Genomic DNA, 10,148 nt, shown 5'->3' with positions numbered 1-10,148 from the left:
GTAAATATTTTTTCTGTCGCCTGCCTACCTCATATCATTGACCATTACTTATTAAGAATAAAATATTGGAGGCTTTTAATGTAGCCATTAAATCGTTACAACCCCTACAAATATACATTAATTATGTATAAAATATGTATATTATATGTATATTACACATTGATATAAAAAAAATTTATATTTATCTGCTAGTGTTATACTATGTAGATTGTTCAATAGTGGAAATGACGTGGGATGACCACTTTTTAAGCAGCTATTTAGTGTTTAGCCACCAATTTTAACGCAGAGAAAAAAGAGCCACTGCTTTGTTATAACTAATACTAAAAGACTTTTACCCTTTCTTCATCTCTTTTCTTTTCCAAACCTTTTTCATTATCAAATCCCTCGTTTCTTCCCTTCCGGAGAGAAGATTGAACCTCCTTTGATTTTCCTAAATGCAGTAGAGAATTTCTCCAAAAAATCACAAGAGTTTTCATCAATTTTCATCAACATCCTATACGTAGTGTAATTTATGTTTAAACTTTGTTTTCCCCGTGATTTCTTCTTCGATTTCCACTTTCTAGGCACTAGCTATTACATGATTCATGTTATTATATTGTGCCTCCTCCACTTGGTTAATTTTATTACATTTTGATTTTTATGATGCTGAACTTGAATCCTAATGTTGTCAACTATTCAATCTTTAAACCTTTTTTATTTTTATTTTTAGATCCCTTATTTCAACAAAAAAAAAAACTCAAAAATTTACTCCATCCTTACTACATTTTAAGCAGAGGACGGAGGACCCTGCACTTCATGGCGTCATATAGAAATTATTCATGTGAGTTGGTATTAAGAACTTCATTGCTAATCGATTTAATTATTATTATCCGAGTGAGAAGGGAACAAAATGTACTAGGCGATTACCTAATTAGATTTTGTTGCTTATTAGTTCGTTGATAATCTTTTATCACTCTCATTTGTTTCGTAATATTAGTTTTTTGTTTTAAATATTCAGGACATTTCAGAAAAATGATCCTGAAATTTATATGTTATTTCCTTCTTTGTAGATTCTAAGTTCAGAGATATGATTCTTTGTAAATTCTAAGTTGAGAGATATGACCTTAGCACTTTCAGACATTAGCTTGAAATTAAGTCCTGAATATTAGTTTTTTACTTTAAATATTCAGGATATTTCAGAAAAATGGTCCTGAAGTTTATCTGTTATTTTCTTCTTTGGAAATTAGTGGATATATTTAATATATTATTTATTGGTGAACTGAATTTATTATAAATACAGGTTTTGAGTATTGTGATAATAGAAGGAGATCGATATTTCGAGTTTGATAATTGATGTAATCTAAATAGTTATTGAAAATGATATTTTTAATATAAGGAAACAATTTAAAGTTTCTTATTGAAAGCACAATTGAGAGAGGGTGTTTTTGACAAAAATTTCCGACTGAAAGGTGTTAAATTTTGTGACAAATTAATTCATTGCGTGTTACTTTCTGAAATTGTAAGAACTAATAAAAATTCAATGACATTTAAGATTTTTGATAATGAAGTGAAGTTTACAAGTGAAGCCTTCCAAATAGTTACAGGGTTGAAATATTGTTCTTCAAGGGACTTCAACTTTTTAAATGAAAGAGAGAATAGGCTTTCTAAAGTTTACTTCCATGGTAAGGAAAAAATTGAGTTCGAGAATTTGTGTCATTTTATTACCACTCATCCATTTGGTATACCTGCATCATTTGTAGGCAATTGCGACAACACAGTGAAGCTGGCAACAATCTATTTTGTTGAGTCTGTATTGATGGGTAAACGTAAGACTAGAACTGTGTCTGAGCGGATAATGAAAATCATTGATGATGATCAACTCTGCTCTTCTTTCTATTGGGGCTCTTTTTGTTTTCAAAAGTTAGTCAACTCATTGAAAAGTTGCTTGAAGTCCAAACAAAACAATTCAGATAATGAGAATGAGAAAAAGAAAGAGAAAGAGAAAGAGAAGGACACTTATACTATACTTGGATTTTCTTTTGCCTTCTGTGTTTAGATTATAGAAGTATTCCCAACTTTTTAGAAAAAATAACTTTGTCCAATTCAAAGAATGCGGGTTCCCTAGGATGTTATGTTATTCAGATATGAAATATCTACATTATGAGAGCCTCTGTAAAAATTACTTTCCGAACGAAATAAAAAGTTAATAGTATTAATGGCTATCCTTTCGTCTGTATGTTTTGGTTCTAATACATACTTTATTTTCTTATAAAATAGCCGTTTGAGATACTCGAGATGGTACCACTTGATTATTCCGAAGAAGTAGTAGAGTCCACTAGTGTGCATGCGCAATTCTCTCAAGATGAATGTTCAATGCCTTCAAGTAATAAAGGCTTGCTTAATGAAATTGTTACGGTAAGTTTTCTGTCATTGAATATGATTTATTTTTATTTTTGCTTAAGAGACTTTTCAGTTTTATAATTTTTTTATTCAGAGATTATCGGGGAAGTTTAAAAAGGATTTGTAGGCAGATTCTATTAGAATTCATCAATAAATAACTTTATCAGGAAAAAAGGATTCAAAAGGACATCAAGGTAGCATGAAAATAACTTGTTGCTTTTGCTTACATTGTATCTTGAACTTCTACTACTAATTCTAAATTCTGGACTAAGTATCCTAAATTTTTAAGCCGCTAATTAGGAATTTAGTACTAACTGTCTTGAATTTTGAGCTTCTAATTTTAAATTCAGGACTAGTTGTCGTGAATTATTGAGCTTCTAACTTTAAATTCAGAACTAATTGTCCTGAATTTTTTAATTTTTAATTTTAATTCAGGATTAAGTGTCCTAAACTTATAAGCTGCTAATTCGGAATTGAGGACTAGTTGTCCTGAATTCTTTAGCTTCCAATATTAAATTCAAGACTAATTGTCCTGCATTTTTTAGCATCAAACTTTAAATTCAAGACTAATTGTCATGAACTTATAAGTAGCTAATAATACTAATTTTAATTTTAAATACTATCTCAAAGGATTTAAAGAGAAACCTAGAGTCGAATAATGATACTTTATTGGAGTTTATTGAGAAACCACATGAAAGAAACAAAGAGAGAGAACCTAGTATTCCATTAAATAGAAATGATGCAACTGATTATCAATGTGACGATAATAAAGATCATTATGAAAGCTTTTATACACATGTGTATCTAGAAGATAAAACTGATATGGGCATCGAAATTGGAAAAGGTTAGGTAGAGTTTTCGATATTGTTGTCATTGTAATTAAAATTGAATAGGGTAACAAATATTAACTATTTTCTTACAAATGTTGTAGAATCTTAGGATCAGTGGCGGAGACACCTTATACGAAGGGGTGTCAAATGACACCCCTTTGCGAAAAAAATATATTGTGTAGCTAGGTAAAAAAAATAAATTATATGTAAATATACTATGTTTGACTCCCCTTAAGTTCCTGGTATGTTTACTTTTATATATTTTGACACCCCTTCACGAAAATTATGGCTCCGCCACTACTTAGGATGGAGTGAAATTTCAAGATCAGAAAAATCCAAAAGAGACAAGTGTAACTGAAATCATTTGCAAATGTGGATTGCAATCTCAGGATATAGAAAATCCCCTGAGAACAAGTATAAGTGAGATTGTATGAAAATGTGTCGAAAGAACATATGATATATCTATAACTTTGTCCCTTAAAGTCAAATTTGGAAATCAAAATGATTCTAATCAAGGTTAGATGGAATTTTATTGATCTTATACATGTTAGTTTCAGTAAATTATTAGGAGAAAATGCATAAAGTACCCATTAAACTTGTCTGAAAAATTATTTACATATCTAAACTTTACGGGCGACCTTTTACCCAATTATTCTAAACTTAAGTGAATTTAATTCTATCTTGAGTGATGACCTGGCGTGAAAAGTGTAGTTTATTTCGTAGATGCGCGTGAAGGCAAAAAACAACAGCTTAAAACTAATTTAATTATCCATATGTCACTTTCCTATTGGATATTATACCTAATTAAACTTAAACAGAAGCAATTGTAAATCAATGGCTCTAGCTTGGCTAAAATATCCATTTTCGGTGATCTTATTCTTATCTCCGTCCTTCTCCAATTGAGATTTTCTCCATCCAATTTTTTATCTATTTCCTGAAAAATACTTCTTTAGAACCATAAATAGTGTTGAAAAGAAGACAAGGTGTCACCGAAAAATTCTCCAGTTGGAGAAAATTTATAGGTCCTCAACTAGTGGATCTATATCTCGTTCACTCTTCCAATACAAAACTAGGAGGAATAAAGTGACAAAAATTCTTCTAAGGAAACCCAGACGAAGAGAATTAGGAGTACAAACCCACCTTGTCAAAAAATACGGTACCGATGACACCAAGCTTTCCGGCCAACCAAATATTTCTATCTATCCCAAGCTTTCCGGCCCTCTTTCTCCTTAATTTCGTGTAATGTCAAAATCACAAATAAATTTATCTATAACGAAAAAAGAAGAATACAAATAGAGTTGATGGGTTTAAGGGAGGTTATGGCGGTGAATGGCTTACATGATGGCGGGCAGCAAAAATAATGATGACGGAAGGTGGAGAAGATGAAATGAAAAAAAGAGTGGAAAAGGAAAGAAGAAGTAAAAAAAATAAAATAGTGTAGCATTTGATACATGGCGCGTATTAGCACAGCCCACCACAAGACTGGTTCAGTATTTTGAATGAGGTATTAAATTTAGTTTAGATGAGAATAGTGGGGTGTTAGGTCGCCCGTAAAGTTTAGGTGTGTAAATTATTTTTTTGGACAAGTTTAATGGGTACTTTATGCATTTTTTCAAATTATTAATAACAAGTATTAATTGTGTTTGCTCTTGTAAATATTACAGAATCTTGTGAAGCTGCAAGCAAAGAACATGGAGTGCAATCTCAAGATAAAGAAAATGTACCGCAAGAAATAAGCATAAGTGATATCATTTGCAAATATGCTAAAGGAACATGTGATATCTGAACTCCATCAGCTCTTAAAGAAATAGAAGAAGAAAGGGTGGACAATACGGGTATTAAGTTCTTTTTTTAAAATAAGTAGATTAGTTTTAATTTCAGGATATTGTGTCCTGAATTTTAATTTCTTCAGATGAAATTCCATAACATAAGGACATTTCAGAAAATTGTGTCCTGGAATTTAGATTCATACTTCAAAGTTTCAGGATATTTCCAAAAATATGTTCTGAATTTTAGTTTCTTCATAGGACAATGTGTCCTGGAATTGATATCTTGCAGACAAATTAATGTATATGTAGTTTTGCTTGCAAAGCACAATAAAAGAAAGGAAGATGGAGTGGAACATCAAAATGAGAAAAATTCAAAAGAGAGAAGAATTGGAGGGCAATAGTAGGACATTGAAAATCCCCTAGGAACAAGTATAAGTGAGATTGTTTGCAGACGTGTCAAAGGAATATATGATATCTCTACACATCCCTCTCTTAGAGCCAATTTTTAGAGACAAAAATGATGTTAGTCAAGATAATAATATTTATAATGATTTAACTATCTTGATTTTGACAGTTACGAAAGGTTAGATGTAGTGTCACGATCCAATTTATCCCTCCGTGAACCGTCGTGACGGCACCTAGTCTCTACGACTAGGTAAGCCTAACAGTTTACTGGAAGTGAAACAAAAGCATGAACATTAACTATTAACAGTAACAAATATCTAATAAGCAACTGAATGCCACTCGGCATATATAATTATCACCTCTGAAAATGTATAAAATAATTTTTCAAAACCCGGAATACCGTAAGTCACAAGCTACTAAGAAGTCTTAACTGTTCTATATATTATTTCTACAGAAAGAAGGAAAAATGAACATAGGAGGATAGAGGGGGACTCCGAGGATCTGCGGGCACGAGAAGATGTACCTTGAAGTCTCCAATAAGCAGCAACGACTTCAACTAGTGATGAGGCTGGTAAGATGAACCTGAATTTGCACACGAAAAATATGTGCAGGAAAGGGCGTGAGTACACCACAACGGTACCCAGTAAATGCCAAGCCTAACCTCGGTCGAGTAGTGACGAGATCAGATCAGGGCCCTACTGGTATAAATATAATGAAATAAGACAGAATGAAATATTACAGTGAAATAAATACGGAAATCTAACAAGAATAGAATCAATGAAAGACAATAGTTCAGAATACAGAGATAACAACAAGGGATCTCCCGAGATACCGTGTCATAGTCCCAAACGTAAATGTGTAGGGGGATCTTCCGGAATACCGTCCCGTAGTTCCAAAATAAATATACAAAATAGGGGGATCTCCCGGAATACCGTTCCGTAGTCCCAAAGTAAATATGCAGCGCAACTAATCGAAATAATAATTACAGCAAGAAATTCTACAGTTTAGACTAAGTTCAAGTCAAGGAAAGCAAGAAATTTTACTAAACGTGCTGCACAAAATTCAAATAGACAGTTAAACAAGTAGGCATGCTATTCTAGTCTAACAGGATAGTTACATATGGTAGTGTGTTTCAAATAAGGAGGAAACAAGCTATGACTTAGTGAAAACGGAGTTTTACAACAAATAGCCCGTGTACGTACTCGTCACCTCACGTACACGGCGCTCACATATCAAACAGTACAAAATCCTAAGGGGAGTTTTCTCCACATAAGGTTAGGCAAGCCACTTACCTTGAACCAAGCTCAAATCAATCAGAAATCACGCTCTTGCCACGAGTATCCAACTCCGAGTGGCCCAAATCTAGCCAAATCAATTACATAACATAAATATAGCTACAAGAAACTAATATAGCTAATGAGAACACCCATTCTCGAGTGGGCCCACGTCTCAAAATCGGGTAAATATTACCAAATAAGAACACCCATTCACTCACTAGTTCACTCGTACAAAAATCATCCAAAACCGACACCTAATACCCACTCAAAACTCAGATTTTTGGTTGGAGAACCTTTCCCCCAATTCCCCAATTTCCTCACTCAAATTCCTTAATTTAATGAAGAAAACAACTATGGATTAATGACATATGATCAAAATAGGATTAGGAATCGTTACCCACTGATTTCCTCTGAAAAACTCTCGAAAAATCGCCTTCCTCCGAGCTCTCAATCAAATTTTGTGTTATGAAATTTCAACCCTCGAATCTGCCCTTTTCTTGTAACGACCCGGTCGGTCGTTTTGAGAGATAGAATCCCGATCCCCTAATAACTATTTTCCCCACGTTTGTTTTCGCTATTGGGACTTGCTGGAGTGATTGGTTATGGAATTCGGAGAGTTTTGGGATACTTAGTCCCTAGTTGTGAGTTTAAGCCTTAGAGTTTGGACCGTAGTCGAAACTGCGTGAAGATGGATCCGGAATGGAATTTCGTCAAATTCGATAGCTCCGTTGAGTAATTTTGAGGTTAGGAGCGTGTCCGGAATGTGTTTTCGAGGTCTGTAGTAGATTTAGGCTTGAATTGGCGAAAGTTAATTTTTCTACGATTTCGGCCGATAGTGAAAATTTTGATATCGAGCTCATAATGGAATTCCGAAAGTGGTTGTAGGTTCGTAGTGTCATTTGTGACCTATGTGTAAAATTTGAGGTCATTCGGACAAGATTTGATGTGGTTCGGCATCGTTTGTAGAATTTGGTAAATTTTAAATTCTTAGGCTTGAATCCGTACTTAATTCATGATTTTGGTGTTGTTAGATGTGGTTTGAAGGCTCGACTAAGTTCATATGATGTTTTAGGATTGTTTTGTATGTTTGGTTGAGGTCCTGGGGGCCTCGGGTGTGTGTCGGATGCTTAACGGAATAAATTTGGACTTAGGAACAATCTGGTGCCTTGCTGGTTCTAGTTTTTTGCAACTGCGGAAGGGAGGCTGTAGGTGCGAGAGCCGCAGGTGTGGAGGGAGTGCGCAGATGCGGAACTGGTGGAGTTGGTGATGGAGCGCATGTGCCCTAGTTTGACCGCACCTGCGAGCCCGCAGGTGCGAAGCGAGAGCCGCAGGTGCGGAGCCTGGCTGTCTTAGTGAAAGGCGTAGATGCGCCGATTTGGACCGCAGGTGCGAGGAATTTCCCGTAGATGCAGCACCAGCCCGGATAAGTGACCTTCGCACCTGGGATGATTTTTCTGCAGGTGCGTGACCGCAGATGCGGCCCCATGAGCGCAGGTGCGAAAATCGCTTGGTTGAAGAGGCAGCTTCGAGGGTTCATTCCTCATTTTTCACCAATTCTATTTAGAGCTCGGTGGGAGACGATTTCTCTAGGGATTGTGAAGGAGAACTATTGGGTAACTAATTCTAACTCTATTTTGATCATAATACATTAATTTATTATTGTTTTCCTCGTCTAATTAAGGAATTTTAGGGTAGAAGTTTGGAAATGGGGGAAAAGGTTCCCCAATTGAAAATCTGAGATTTGAATGGGAATTTGATGTTGGATTTAGATGATTTTTGTTCGAGTGAACTCGTGAGTGAATGGTAAAAATTTGTAAGTTTTACCCGATTCCGAGACTTGGGCCCGGGGAGACATTTTGAGCATTTTTCCTAATTTCACACTTTAGCTTCGAATTAATTAGCTAAATTAGTTACTTGTAGTCATATTTACATTATGCAATTAATTTGAATATATTCGGGCCATTTGGAGTCAGATACTCGTGGCAAGAACATGATATCGAGTTGATTTGAGCGGTTCGCGGTAAGTGGCTTGCCTAATCTTGTGTTGGGGACTTTCCCATAGAATGTTTGATATTAATTGATGTGTGGGCGCCATGTACGTGAGGTGATGAGTACGTACACGGGTTATTATTGCAAAAATCCCATTTTTCCTTTCTAAATCATAAATTGTTTTTCCTTATTAAATTGCACTAATATGTTTAATTGTTAAACTTAGACTAGAGAAGCATGCTTACGTGTTTTAATTGCCTATTTGACATTTTGTGCGCCATGCTTAGTTACATCCCTACTTTCCTTATCTATGTTTAGTATAAACTGTATAACTCGATGTCATACTTGCCATTTCATCTCGTGTTGCATATTTAAATTGGGACTACGGACGTATTCCAGGAGACTCCCATGATCCCCCTGTCTTGCATATTTATTTTGGGACTACAGACGTATTATGGGAGATCCCCCAGCACTGCATATTTACTTTGGGACTACAGACATATTTCGGGAGATCCCACAGCACTGTATATTTACTTTGGGACTACGGACGTATTCCGCGAGATCCCCCAGCACTGCATATTTACTTTGGGACTACGGACGTATTCCGGGAGATCCCCCCTTGTATTGCATATTCATTTGGAACTACGGGACGGTATCCCGGGAGAGTTCCCACTGTGTTTAGCTTGTTCTGAGCCGAGGGCTCCCTCCACTGTTTAAATTTCGAGAATTTCCTTAACTGTGTTACTGTAAATTTTACTTATATCTTTTAGTGTTTAATTTATTATATTCACTCCTGTAGGGCCTTGACCTGACCTCGTCACTACTCGACCGAGGTTAGGCTTGGCACTTACTGGGTACCATTGTGGTGTACTCATGCTCTTCCCTACACATGTTTTTTTTGTGCAGATCCAAGTGTGAGCTATCAGCCTCGGGGTTAGTGCGTGCTGCTGATTCTCGGAGACTCCAAGGTACTACTGCTTGCGTCCGCAGATCTTCGGAGTCCCCTTCTACTCCCTCGCCTAGAGACTTTCTTTATTATCTTCAGACTTTTGTATAGAGCTATATAGATTATAGCAGCTTGTAACTTAGTGATATTCCAGGTCTTGGAAAATTATTTTATATATGTCGAGTGGTACTACTCTTGGCTATTCACAATATGCTGTTTATCTTTAAAATATTGTGTTTTCTTTATATTTTTTTGTAATATTAGGCTTACCTAGTCGTAAAGACTAGGTGTTATCACGATACCTTACAGAGGGTTAATTTGGGTCGTGACAAGTTGGTATCAGAGCACTAGGTTCATAGGAGTCGCGGGTCACAAGCCGGTTTATTAGAGTCTCGCAGATCGGTACGGAGACGTCCGTACTTATCTTCGGGAGGCTATGTAACTGTTAAGAACAATCATATTCCATTGATTTCCTTGTCGTGTGAGTTATTGACATCAAAGTTCCAAAACTCTATTCTATTCTTTCTCACAAATGGTGAGGACCCATACCAGG

General features: G+C 35.6%; 1 long non-coding RNA gene across 1 annotated transcript; it reads left to right on the top strand.

The window, feature by feature from the left end:
• The first annotated feature begins 335 nt into the window (after positions 1-335).
• Positions 336-9,772, top strand: LOC138906895 (uncharacterized). Its single transcript, XR_011414521.1, has 4 exons — positions 336-820; positions 2,257-2,394; positions 4,874-5,044; positions 9,556-9,772. It is a non-coding gene; the product is annotated as an uncharacterized lncRNA (long non-coding RNA).
• The last annotated feature ends 376 nt before the right edge of the window (positions 9,773-10,148 follow it).

The sequence above is a fragment of the Nicotiana tomentosiformis genome, chromosome 3 (assembly GCF_000390325.3).
Source record: "Nicotiana tomentosiformis chromosome 3, ASM39032v3, whole genome shotgun sequence".
Lineage (NCBI taxonomy): Eukaryota > Viridiplantae > Streptophyta > Magnoliopsida > Solanales > Solanaceae > Nicotiana > Nicotiana tomentosiformis.
This window is presented reverse-complemented; position numbering and strand designations above follow the sequence as displayed.